The sequence below is a fragment of the Varanus komodoensis genome, unplaced genomic scaffold (genome assembly GCF_004798865.1).
Source record: "Varanus komodoensis strain SLA01 unplaced genomic scaffold, ASM479886v1 scaffold15, whole genome shotgun sequence".
NCBI classification, from domain to species: Eukaryota; Metazoa; Chordata; class Lepidosauria; order Squamata; family Varanidae; genus Varanus; species Varanus komodoensis.
Window position 1 is genome coordinate 19,223,229 of NW_025335440.1, and position 14,666 is coordinate 19,237,894.

Genomic DNA, 14,666 nt, shown 5'->3' on the forward strand with positions numbered 1-14,666 from the left:
GTTCCCGCAGGAACCAACCAACCAACTGCTCACAGGAAACCCACAAGCAAAAATTAGTAGAATAGGATGTTTTCCAGAATTCATGTTTTCCAGCAATTAATATACGTAGCAATACCTCCCCGAACACAAAGGGAGCAGAGAGTTATCAGAATCAGTAGTCATTGACAGGCTTCTTCATCAGGTTTTCTCTAATTCCCTTTCAGCGCCATCCAAATTGGTGGCCACCATTGCCTCTTGTGAAAGTGAATCTCATAGCTTAACTATGTGCTGTGTGAATCAGTTTCAGGTTCTAGTATAATGAGAGAGGGAGAAAAAAGGTCTCCCTATCCAATTTTTCCATACCATGCATACTTTTCTATACCTCAAGCTCAATTCCTTTCTATGCTAAACAGTCCCAGATGATGTAGTCTTTCTTCACCTCTGCAACAGCCTTCTTAGACACAGTAAACAGAACTGCTCATAATATTCCAAGTATTGCTGCAACATGCATTTACATAAGGGAATCTTGGCAGATTTATTTTCAATTTCTTTCCTAATCATGCCTAACATAGAATCCACCTTTTTCACAGCAATCGTAAATGGGGTCCGTGTTTTTGCTGCGCTGTGCACCACAAGTCATGCACTCAGATCTCATCAGCTTATACCTGAAGTTAGGATGCTTTGCTCTAATGTCTTTTACTTCGCACTTGATTAAACTGAACAAGTGGCATTTCTCATTTTTCCAGTCTTAAATTTTGTTCTTCGATTGGTAATTCATCCAGTCCTAATTTTTGCTCATCATAACTGTTGAGGGGTTTTTTGAAAAATTTCCATGAAACTTTCTAAGGATTTTTCTGCACATTTCTCTTAATATATGCACATTTGCCTGATGCTATATGCACAAATTTTGCTAACAGGTTTCCAAATATAATGTATTTCTAACATTATTTCCCCTAACATGTTTGTAGGAATTCTTTTATTGGAGAACTCCACTGTAAAATTCAGAGAAGTGCTAGGGATAACAGTGGTCTAAAAGTGGGAAATTAAAATGTAAACGAATTTCCCCCCTCCCCTTTTTGAGGCACACTTGCATCTTATTCTTAGCAGCAATTCCTTGTTAAATGGCATGTTGTCATGTTGCAAGTCTCTTGGCTAAGCTGAATCTAGCTCATTCTTCATTTTAAAAAGGCAAGCTTCGTGTTTTCTTTGAATTCACTCTTAATTGTATTCTTCTCTCCATCAAGGAAATTACTGACAGATTAATGCCCATCTGTTACAATTCCACATGCTGGATTTTCATACAATAATATTTTTATCTTTGCCCTTCTGAGCATCGAAATACTGAGGAAGCAGAAAAAAGGAGCACATTTTTCTTTCTATTTTCCTTTTAAAGTTTCCAGCCTTAGAAGGTCAGAGAGCTGGGAGTTTGGAGTGTTATTTTTAACCTCAAAGTGTTGGTCACCTGGGAGCAGAGGACAGATTTGAAGAGATCAGAAGGGTAAGCATATACAAAACACATTGTTCCCAAAATAAGTAAAATTATTGGGTCTTCAAGCTTGACTGTGCCCCCTACAAATAATTTGAAGTCTGCAATCTTCAGACTTTTTATACACTATACAATTTGAACATTATGACTGATTGTCAGGGTTGTTTCAATACAGTTCCAAACTGTGAAATGAAAAGGAAGAGTATTCAAAGAACACTTCAGAAGAGAAACAATTCCTTCTAAGAGTCAGCTGGGACTACATTACAATGCAAACTCAGTATTGGAATAGCTTGAACGATGACCAAGTGCACATTGATGGCTTACCTTTTCATCTATGTTCAATTTTTTCTTCTTTCTTTTTTCTCTTCCAAAGAAGACCATTAATAAATTGTACTGGAAAACATCTACAGTATTGGAAAACTATACCATAAGATAATAACTTTGTATGCAAAATGGTTGTTTAACAAGGTTATGCCCTTGAACTTCTCACATGACTGTATCAGCTACTCTCATTTACTAATGGACATTTTATGGTAGCCCACCCCTCTCTTACCAGCTTCCCATGCCTACATTTACTAATATTTATGGTGAATATTTTACAAATGGTGTCCCTGAAAGCATTCTGGAGGATACTTTCTATATGTGAGCTGTTAAGGAGAATGAATAGAAGTTGTTTAAGAGAAAGATATCTGCAACTCCTGCCCTCTGCCCCAGGATGGGCTAGAAACAAGACCTGTTCTTCAACCCCTGAGTGCTTTGGATAGGATGAAGTTGCTCAGAGATGGAGGAAAGTATTTTCAGATGTACCTTTCTTTCAAGATATAACATTTCTCTCTCTTTTAAGAGAAGTGGCATGACTTGGAACAAATGAAACACCAAAGAGTCTTTCAGCACCTTGGAGACTAGCCAAACTATTTGGGCATAAGCTTTCATAGACACTGGCCACTTCACCAGGCAGTGTCCACAATAGCTTATGAAAAAATAACTATGTTAGTCTTCAAAGTAACACAAGACTTTCGGCTGCACAGATGAATGTGGCTACCCCTCTGAAAATTGTTAAAATGGAAGATAAAATGCTAAAGAATTTTAGGGAAAGGTGGAGTGGTAAATCTAGAAGATTACTGCAGTTCTTACCACCTGCGCTCTTTAACACAACTTTATACAATTGCAAGGAAATCAGTAGCCAAGTCTAAACTTAAGATACATTGCATTTGTCCTTATTAGTCAGCAGTGATAAATTCAGTAAATAAAAGCACTCAATTTGGTTTGCACTGCACTGGTCATCCTTGGTATCCTCTGTGTACTATTACATAATTTAAACATGTTTGTTAAAAATACTATCAAGATATTAAAAGTTCAAGCAGCTACTCTTAAAATCATCTCAGGCTTGCAATTGTTAAGCCAAAAGAACAATTAATAATCGCTTCTACTTAGTGTTCTGAAAGTTGTATTTCATATACCTTCCTAATCTAAAGGACAATACACATAAGCTGCTTGCTTGCTTGCTTTAAGCAAAGTGATTCATGCTTAATTTACTTCTAAGTCTTCAATGTAAAATCAAAGTTAAAAAATGAGACTAAAACATGATTGTCTAATTCTTGAGTAAACCAGTTGACCAACATCATGCAAAGCTATTGGTGCTATTTAATTCACCATTTGGGAGTAATGGTCATTTGGGAGTACAGAACTGTTTGGAGTGCCAGCACCAGGGTCAGAGGACCTTAGTGCTCTAACAACTGAGTCCCTGCCCAAACCACCCCCTCGCAGCCAGCAAGCAGAGAGCCACACTTCCTGTCTCTCTGAGAAGCTCCTTCCCCCCCTCTTCCAGACACCTTGTCTAGACAGCCAAAAACTTAGTTAAGTACCCAGGACAAGGCATGTTGGTGGTGGTGGCCACTGCTGCATCTTGGTCTGGCCACAGGATGCACGTAAGCCTCCAGCTTCAGAGGATTAAGTGCATCTTTTCCATAAGCATGCAAAAGCTTAAGAGATAGCATGGGAATCTTAGTCAGTTCTTGTGTCACTGAAGCAAACTTCTGCAAGGAGAACAAAAAATGCTTTGTTTTCTTAAACTTATATTAATTTACGATGTGGAAGGTTAAGTGGCAAGTGAATCCAACTATGTGGAGAAAATTCTTTAACAAAAGAGGCTTTTTAAAATTGAGAGATATGAAAAAGCTTTTCTTCCCCCTTCACTTACGTTGATGGACTGTGAAGGTCAAAGACAGATTGATCTACAGAGCCCAGTAAAACTTAGAAGTAATTTAATTAGAGTTGTCCAAATCTGAAAATCTTCTAATCCACTTATAAACTGAATGCTGGAGCAAAAATGTATGTGAGGATGACTTTAGTTGCCATATTGGTATGTAATTGTATTTGAGAAATATTAAGCAAATGATTAGATAAAATCTTCTTTGGGGAAAAAACAACATCTGACATTAAAAATGAGAATGCATGAAATATAATAATGTACCAGCAAGGTAGTATTTGGATTTTTGTAACCCAAAGCAAAGATACCTCTGGAGGAAATGGAAATGCAATACATTGGTATAAATATATGTAGCAACATGTTACCCAGCTTAGGTCTTAAACAAAATACAGAGCACTTTCAATCAGGCCTGGAAATGCACTGTCAGCCAATGGCAGATAAAAAAATACTGGCATAATATTTTCACATTGGACAGTCCCTATTAACAAACTTGCTGCCCTATTTTGGACGAGTTGAAGTTTACAGACCATTTTCAAAGGCAGGAATCCAGACCAGAGGTTTCCAGAGCAATGATAATTATAGCTATCTCTGTCCAGATTAGGATGTAGCTGACAAAAAGTCCTGCCACTGAGTCCAGCTGTGCCTCTTATGATAATATGGATCAAACAACAGTCCCAAACTTTGAGGAGAATACAACAGGTCAGCCTTTCCAGAACAGGTTAAATATCACTCAGGCAAATAAACCACTTACTCTTTGACATGTCTGCACTGAGTTTTAGTTTAGTGCTCCTCATCTGACTAATACCATATCCAAACATTAATTCAGAAGAAAAGGAGGGTACATGCTGAAAACAAAGCCGTACTGAGTCCTTTTTATTTCCATTTGTTTAACAAACATTGCCCTTAATGGCACATGTCAAGGCTGAAGTAAAACAAGAAGAGTGCATTTCAGGTGATGGCAAACCTTTGAGAGACCGAGTGCCCAAACTGGAACCCAAAAAAGTGCCCACTTATTTATCACAAAGAGCCAACACTACAATGAAACCTGAAAACTGAGGTTTTAGTTTACAAAAACAACTCACAGCCAGTCCAGTAGCTTTCTCTGCACAGCTCATCATTTCTGCCCATTCTAAACACATTCCAACCATCAGAATTATTCCAGGACACCACGTTTTTCTAACCCTAACCCTACCCTGGTGCACACCCCTAACCCTAATATAGGGCTAAAGTTCCATTGAAAATAGGGCAATTTTGAAAAAGTCTTCCTTGAGTAGCCTTTTCTACACAGCTCAACATTTCTATCCATTCTAAGCACATTCCAACCATCAGAATCATGGCAGGACACCTGGTTTTTCTAACCCTAACCCAGTGATGGTGAACCTTTTAGAGAACGAATGTCCAAACTGCAACCCAAAACCCACTTATTTATCGCAAAGAGCCAACAGTGCAATAAAACCTGAAAACAGCCAGCCCTAGCAAATATATATAAATCCTTGGCAGCACACTAATCAGCCATGCGAAAGCTCGGATGAGTCGCAGCCTATGTGTCATGGCTTGTGACATCATCGCCTGGTGCCGCTACTCCTTTCTGAACACGAGCATGGCCCCTATGTGCGCTGTTATCCGATGCTCGGCTGCTGGGGCGATGCTGGGGTGACTTGGCTCACATGGCAACAGAGAGGGCTCTGTGTGCCCGCTGTGGAACACATGCCATAGGTTTGCCACCACTGCCTTAGGAGCTATTAACTTTCTAGACAATGGATTTTTATTTTGCTGAATTTTTACCCTGATCTTTGTCTTTGGGGAAAGTATTTTAGAAACTAAATTTCTAAATAGTATCCATTTAAGACCATTATTTCTGAGCTAGGAATCAACTTGAATGCAGATTCAGATTTACCACATAATGGAAAATTTGACTCTAAGGTCTACACATCTGTATGTAAATATCTATGCATTTCTGTTGGTGCACACAGAGAAAAATCACCATACAATAACGTTATGAAGAACACAAAGACCATCTCACTGTCCGTCTTACTCTTCCATACTTTCCTCCCTGCCTCTTGTCAACTTTTCCAAGTGGTTTATTGGTTGCTGCAGTCTGGATCAGAGGGAGAGATGGGAGGACACAGCAAACTCTGATAAGGTTGCATGACATTTTGGAGATAAAGTTGCTCAATTATGCAAAAGCTGGAGGAAGGAGCACCACAATCAATGTAGTTTTAGTAGCAGAGAGGCCCTGAGCACTGTCTGATTCAGTTTTACTGAGCCTCAGGTCCTTGGCCTTGTCCAGTTGACCACATCTGTGCTTGACCCTTGTCCTTCATGGCTTATTGCATCTATCAGAGAAGGGCCATCCAGCAGGGTCTGCAGGCTGTAAAATACTCCTTGAGAGAGAGAGTGATGGCAGCCTTTTGGAAGGAGGTGGTAATTAGGCAACTCCTGAAAACAGTTAACCTTGAACCCAAATGATGTTAGCAAGTATAAACCCATGACCAACATCTTATTAGGCAACGCATTTCAGCAAAGGAAGTGGCTCTCTTTCAAGTGGGCAGTGCTGAGACAATGCTAATAAACCAGGTATCGTAACCCCCAATTTCAGCAAAGATGAGAGGAAGCCACCCAGGAATGTAGTTGAAGGCAAGCAAGCAAGCTGACATCAAGCAATTCTGGCTTGAATTGGTTTAATACAGGGTGGGGAAATGTCCTGTTCTCATAACTTACCAATCCAGATGATAGAGGCCTGGGATCCTCCGCAGATCCTACCCAGTTCACTACCCAAGCACTACTCCCTATCCTGGGGGTTACCAGGGGCTTAGGGATAGCTGAGGAGAGGGATCCCCTTGCTAAATCTAATCTGTGATTGCAGATAGCAAAGAGATTCTCCTGCACGGTGCTGGCTGAGCCAGTCATTTTGATATCAGCATGTAACTATGCCCTCAATGACATTCAGCCCATGGAGGGCTGAGTACGGGTGGGGACTCATTTAGCACCCTATGCAAAAGCAAGTTCCCACCCAGACCAAGCAGCACATGAGGAGATGTGATCCTTCCCTTTCAAGCGTGCAGCCCTCTTCCTCTGCACAACAGTTATGATCACCAACTGCCATTCATTCATGGGGAAACAGAGAAGGGTCACAACTGGGGAAGGAAGAATGAAGCGTGCCCTCATTACATGCTGAAGTCCTGGGTTGTACTGGGGACCCCACAGTTACTTTTCAGTAAAATAAGGGCAGAACTGTACATAGTACAGATGTAAAGTAATATGTAGCTTGACCCTTTGTTTTTATACCTTTATTTTGGTCTTTGTGTTTCCTGTCACATTATTAAACGTTTTTTCTCTCTGTGTGTATCAAAAGATATACATACGTATCCATATAAAGAAATGTTTGCAGATGTGAAGACCTGAGAGTCAAATTTACTACTATGTGAAAATCTTCACTCAAATCAACTTCTAGCTTAGAAATAATGGTCCTAGCAGTCAACTGAGTGCTGTATTTTCAGGTTACCAAATTTATTCTTAAAGTATATAAGGTATACTAGACTTGTCGTCTTCAGGGAATTCTTTGGGCTATTGGATTTCCTGCGGTATTTCATGCAAGCAGCATGCTCATCGTGATAAATATGATGAGGTGCTGATAACTGATAACTCTGGCTATCTCTCTGTCTAGTGAGACTTTTCAGAGCTGCTATTAATATAATTTATGCTCCCATGTGGTCAAATTTCCTATGAGTTCAGTAAGTGTATCCTGAATTGGACTGTATGAACCATATTCACTGAAAAATCATGCATGAGGTTGCCTTTTTAATGTTTGTGTAAAAGAATTTACACAGCCATGAATGATAAAATATGAAAGCCATGGCAACCTCCTCTCCAGAGCTGATAATGCATCAGAAATGCTATTCAAGTTATTAATACACATTAGCAGTTATTAAAATCTCTACCTGAAGATCCATAGCCTGCAAATTCCTTTTCTGCTTGTAAGGAACAGCATACCACAAAGGAGGATGGGATGGTGGCATTATGAGCAAGACACATCAGGATGCCCAACGGATAATAAAGCCCATATTGAGCTTTATGTAGTTGCATTATAATGCAAGAGAAGCAGATGTAATACTTTACTGTTTTAATGATGGCAAAGAACCAATCCATCTTCACTGGCACTAACAAGAACTGAACTCACACTAGCATCCAACTTCAAGCTATTCCGTCACATACCAAGCAGCATATAAAATATTCTGCCAGGGTGAGTAATAAACAAAAGCAACAGAACAAGCAGTCAGCTGAAAAAATGAGCCAAATCTATAGGCAGGACTCAAGAAATTGTGTCAAGTCTTGGCTCCATTCCTTCCAGCCCTCACTCATTTAACTCAAAAAATGCAGCTCCATGCTGTTTCAACTAAAAGAAGAAATAGCATTATATGGAGGCCACAGTGGGATATAATCAAGGGAAGCAGCAACAAAGCAAAGAAAACACATTTCACTTATGGAAATGAGCAGTAAAAAGAAACACATGAACAGCAGTGAAAGCCAAGTAGGTACAAGGAAATGTAACAAACGGCAGGGGAACCTTAGGTGGGGCCATCTAAGGCCTACAAAGCTTTTCCAAATTTGTCCAGGCCAAGAAAAGCCCTTTGTTGATATCCCTGCCTTTTTCTTAACTAGAGGTGGACATTCCTTAGAACCCTCTGTAACCCATGAGGTACTGGATAGACAGCCAGGGACACACAAATACATGCAAACAGAAACATAGCTCCCTCCACATACACACACACTCACTGTCTCCCTCACACACATTCCTGACATCTCCTTTGCTCTGTCTCTCACACACACTTTGCTCACTCACAAACAGATCCCATACACATACAGGTTCCCCTCCTTACTTCCCCTGCATCGGGGGATGACAGGATCTTAAACAACCCCACCTGGGGCAGGAAAATCTTTCCTCAGAGAGGAAGCTACTACAACCTGCCAGAGTCTCTGAATACTAAGATTATTGAAAAGGAAGCCAGGTTTGGGTAGTTAGAGCATCCACCTCTCCTGTCCTGTCCCGTCCCATGTAGAATGAGATGCAGCACTGATATGCTCTGCTGTCCCCATGTGTCACCCTACATATTAGTCTAGATTTAGCACCAGAGGTGCCAGGAAGGGAGAAGGAAGAGCTGGTAGGAATCAGTGAAAGGCGAAGGCCCCAACCCCCTCCCCTTCTCACCCTGACATGTCCCTTTTTGTCTTCTCCCTTCGATCCCCAAAGAAGCAGAAAACGTGATCCTTTCCATTTTAGGGCTCCAAAATCGTTTTCCCTCTACAATAATGGTGCCTTTAATTATCCTTTTTTGCACTTTTTTCCAATTCTACAATACCTTTGCTAGCAAGAACTAGGTACAGTATTCAAAGTGGGGTCATGCTATAAATTTTTATCGGAGCAGTATGATTTTGGCATTTCTATAGTCAATCCCTTTCCAGATTATACTTAGCATAGAATTTGCCTCTTCACAGACACGACCCATGTTTCACAGAGGCCATATACACAACTGTCCAGAAATACCCAAAGCTCTTCTACCCTAATCTCAAAGTTAATTACTTTGAAAGGAACCATAGACTACAATCAGTAAAATGGGCAAAAGACAGTCTAGCATGCAGACAATCTGCATTTCCCCTTTGAATAATATAGTTTGGGAAGAAGCCATAGAGTTTGGTCCTCCTGAAAAGGAGCACAAAAACGGTGTAGACAGGGGCAGTAAGGGTAGTGAGGGCATGAGCAAGTACAGCCTGCAACAAAATGTTGCAGCATGGTGGAATCACCTAGTTCAAACAACTCCATTCCATCTCTCCATTTCCATTCTCTCTCACACACACCCTTACCACTGAAACAGTCTACATTAGGTTGTTGGCGGAGGAGTTTCCTAGGACTTGTTTTTCTTTTTCTTTTTCACTTCTTTCTTTTTTTTCCCTAAGCCTGCCAAGATCTCTTAGAACTGAGAGCACAGTTGGTATATATTTGTGTACTTTGTATTTGATGTTGTAAGCCGCCCCGAGGCCTTGGCAAGGGGCGGCATAGAAATGTTTTAATAAATAAATAAATATATGATAGGATATGATTTTATGGAAAAAAGGTTGTTCTCAAATCAGTTGTTCAGCCCTTAAGACAGAGAAATTCTACCAGTTTTCCACCGTATTGCTGCCCACAGCACCCACACCCGCACACACACCTCGTATTAAAGTAAACCAGAACAGGGGTTGCCTTTTTTCAAGTAAATGAAGTTGGTATGATTTGCTCAGCTTAATTTTTATACCACAATCTACATGAGGGATTATTTCAATTTCTTCTTACAGACTACAGTGGGAAAGTGGTGTGAGACTCCACCAACTGCAGCTTTAGGATTTTATTTCAAAGGCTACAAGGACACTTTATTTCCTCATAGATCTCTCAAAGGCCTAAACTAATTAGTACTTATTAGAAAACAAATGAAAATGTATTTTATTTCTCCATATGGCAAAAGTGCGATCTACAGCACAAGGGTAGGATGGCAGCAGAGCTAGGCTAATGACTTATGATGAATAATTTATTTGACAAGTTATGCCTTTTTTCATCTGTTTTTGGATTGTTCATGAACATATTATTTTAATAAATGCATTCAATATTCTGAAAGACTTTGCTGCTATAATATATCACATTCTGTGAATAAATGCAATGTAGTTAAGATATAAGCAATACTTTGAATGTACTGAGAACCAAGCTTCTCATCTTTTCAGTTTTTTAGACTCTTTTGTTGCAGAAAAAGTAATTCATAATGTAAGTATAGGAGGTCGTGCCTGCCTCCAAATAAATAAATAAACAAGCAGGCATGCAGACAGACAAATGTTCACTACCTCATTTCCTGAATCCTTACCATCAGCTGATCTTCTGTGATGTTAGAAGTAAACAATGCAATGCTATGCATGTCTACTCAAAATATAAGTGTCATGCAGTACATCTTATAGGATGCCTCAGAGGGAAGTCAGTGATGATAAACAATACAGCTACTGTGACAGAACGCAAAAGTGAATTTGGTAAGGGCCTAAGATCAGTGGGGCTGTATTACTGGAAGGATGAGCCACAGAAAGGAAAAACTAGGAAGTGAGGAGCCCAATTCTATGAATAACTATGAAGGCTTACTGAAATACCCTGTCAAATCTTTGGCTGCCACCTGTCCTCTCATAACAATCCATGCTTGTTCCATGAACAGTGGAAAGTTTAGTGCAGGACTATCTGTTCCCTCTGAGCAGAGAAAACTGGAGACATCATTTGTCTTTTGTAACAGTCTCTTCATAAATGCTTTTATTTATGCAAAACATTCTGTCTTCCAGTTCAAAAGTCTCTCCCAGCTGTTTACCTAACAGGAATAAAAAGTAACCACAGCATAAAAGTCAAACAGAAATAGTGTCTGAGGGAAAAAAGGATGAGGAGCAAAGATGAAAACAAGCCAGCTGGTTCTTAAAATGCAAAGGATGAACAGGTGTTATCACAAAGTGTATCAGCCCTAAGGACCTGCACACACACCTGTGGATTGGGGAGCAACAGGCCTGCCCACTGGTCCCATCACTTTCCTAGACCTGACCAAGGTCTTGCCTGCACAAGCTCCTGTATGTGTACAACAAAATGTAGCATGGTTTGCATGCACAATACATAGGGGACTGTGCATACTGTACAATGGCAAGCTACCTAGCTTTACAAAGCACAGTCCTTCATTTAGGAAGGCAGACAGGCATAATCCTCTGTCTGAAGCAGTCCTCTATTTGCTGGCCTCTCCAGTCCAAGACTGACTTGAAGTTCAAGAGCCAAAAGAGGGGAGCACGGGAGTGGTTTTGAAGTTGCCACCAACATCACTAGCCACTTAAGGTGCAGTCCTATGCAAGTTTAAACAGAAAAAGGCCCAACAGCTTCCAGCATAGCTGGGAGTCATAGTCCTTTTTTCTTTCTAAACTTGCACCAGATTATGCCCTTATTTAGTCTTTTCCACTATGGTGAGATGTCTTGCCTTTCTATTTAATTAATATTCGTTATCTCTACAATTTCATAAGATGTAAACTGTTTCCCTCTTTTTTGGTGATGCATTTCATGTTGTTATTATTATGCTATGTTGGCCCCTTAGATAGAACTTGCCTAATCTGGATGGATATGCCCAAGACTTCACGCAAACAGGGTCTTAAACAAATGTAACAATGAAGTAGGAACTGTCTATATGACTGAGAATAACCTTCCCTCTGCATGCCATGTGTATGTCAATCAAGAACAAACATCAACACAGAGCTAGTAATAGTCACAAAGAGAGACACCTTTTAACTTATACTCAATTCTTAATCAGCTCAGTTTATAGAAAAATTAAAACCTCTGTTTTAGTCAAGTTAACTATTTTAGTAAAATACTTTCACCTTACAAGTCAGCATCCCATGACTACACTCCAGATGTAATGCAAATCTTTCCTACTCAACAAGCATTGGTGGAGCAAGGAACACTGACTTTATTCTAATACATTGGCCACATGGCCCATATTAAATCACATATTTAAGCTTTGTGCTACATAAATATCACCATTTACCCTAAACATTCAAATATGCTAACACCCACCCCCCCACCTCCATCTTTAGCTGGTCTCTCTACTATAACTGGCCAAAATGACACAAAAGTTTGTGCAAGATTTCAAGTTCTCCAGGAGTCTTCATCAGACTAGATGGCAGACTAGAGGCTTCGGCGAATGGGGCGGCATAAAAATGTTTTAATAAATAAAAATAAATAATAAGCAGCAGGGTTTGGGGGAAAAGCAGAACAGTTAAAAATTAGGCAAGAGGTGAACATGAGGTCTGTAGTATAGGTTCCATTTCAAAATAGTGACTGCGGATCGAATGAGTCACTGAGAGGTGTTGCAGGTATCAGATAACACCAGGGATTCTGGGACAAAAAGGCAATGGCAAAAGTCACAACATTCCCCCATTTCAGAAAACATAAAGGCCGGCTGTAACTCAGATCTGCCTTTTGCCCTGGCTGAAACACACAGGTCCCTGAGCGAGCAGAGAACAGAAATAAACAGAAACGTGACAGTCTATATATTAGAAAAGCTGGACATTAATTCCAAGGCAGTATTTTTATTTTTGCTGGCAAGAAAAATGTACATAATTAGAGTTAAGCTAAAGGGAGAATTTCCTTTTCACAAGCATTCTGGGCAATGATGAACAATAGCTATGATTGTTTTGGGGGTTATCTCTAGCAGATAGAAGTATTCAGCCAATATTTTCTGCACTGGCATTATTCACCTTCAGTGACATCAGCAAATAGCCAGATTCAATTGCTTATCATAAAATCATCCCATTCACTACATGATCCACTGTTGGTTTTTATCTGTTGCAAATCTGGAAAGTAAGCCTTTTTCCGCATGTAGATGCCATTTTTACAAGGGTTACAGCAAAAAGAATGTCAGTAGATTACTACCTTTCAAACTGATTCTCATAATCAACTGACTGGGCTCAGTCAACACAAGTAATCGTGGTTATTATCATAGATTGATGTTGTGTCATCCAAAGCAGTCACAGTATTTCCCATGATCTGTTTGCCCCATGAAACAAACCTATAGTTTGTTGTAGGTTTTATCATTACCATGATAGTGTTTCATGATGCCTGAACCCAAGAGCATTTTTAATTCATGGTAGAGAAACACCATAGGAGAATCCGCTGGAAAGAGCAGCAACAGTAGGGACCTCTACCAACCCCCACTTCCTACATCTGCCTGGGAACCCACTTATTGTTTGCTTTGGTTTTACAGGCTTCACACTTTTCTCATGCCCATGCAACAGTTCTATTGTCCTCCTGATTTCCACCTGTTTCCCAGTTGCCAGGATCACACCACAGTGTTCAGTAGTCACAACTTTGGGGCAGTACAGTCTACACAGCAGACTGTGTAAGTGTGATATACACTTATATTTTAGACAATATAAAATATTTCTAATCAGCTAGTGTTTTGTTATACTTCCAAAATAAACAGATGCTTTCTTACAAATAAGGTGGTCTTCTCTGCATGGATATGTTTAGCAATGAGATTATTTCACTGTTTCTGAATATGGGTTACAGTGCATTTCAGTGTGGAGTCCATTAACAAATGAGCTGTGGGTGGCCATGTGGGTGTGTAGAACAGACAAACTATTCTGAAGAGAGAATATCTGCCTCTTGTGCTGAGAGAGAGGATGGGAGGGAGGAAAGAGGAAAGCAGGAACTGTTAACAGAAAGTTAGCTACAGGGATTAAAAGCACTTGAGAAAGGGAAAGGGGGGTGTATAAAACAGCACTATAAAGTGGAGCATGACATGGAAGAGGGAGAAAGCAGTTTCCTAGATAAGGAAGGAATGAGGGAGGGATAATGGAAAGTCAGGGCATTTTCACTGCCTGGCAGCAAGAGGAAGAACATATGGGGTGCCCTGATTAAAATCAGCTGCAAGGGATACTGCTGCAGAAGCTGGTTGAGAAAGGAATTAAAATTTATTTTCACCAGCATCATACCAAAGGTGTGATAATTTATTTTCACCAGCATCATACCAAAGGTGTGATAACACCAACTGCGCCCGGCAGCCTACGCCGGAGGAGGGCCGCCTCCTCGCTGTGTAAGACCGCGCCGCGCCGGAGGGGAGCCGCTGCCTGGCCACGTAAGACCGCGCCGCCATCCACCGCCCACTTGGCTGCTCCGCCACGCCCCAGCACGTGTGGCAGGCGTGCTTCGGACGAGGCGGGGGACGCAGGGCCGGCGGCTACAAAGCCTGCGGGAGGAGCGCGCCAACAGCAACACCAACTGCGCCCGGCAGCCTACGCCGGAGGAGGGCCGCCTCCTCGCTGTATAAGACCGCGCCGCGCCGGAGGGGAGCTGCTGCCTTGCCGCGTAAGACCGCGCCGCCATCCACCGCCCACTTGGCTGCTCCGCCACGCCCCAGCACGTGTGGCAGGCGTGCTTCGGACGAGGCGGGGGACGCC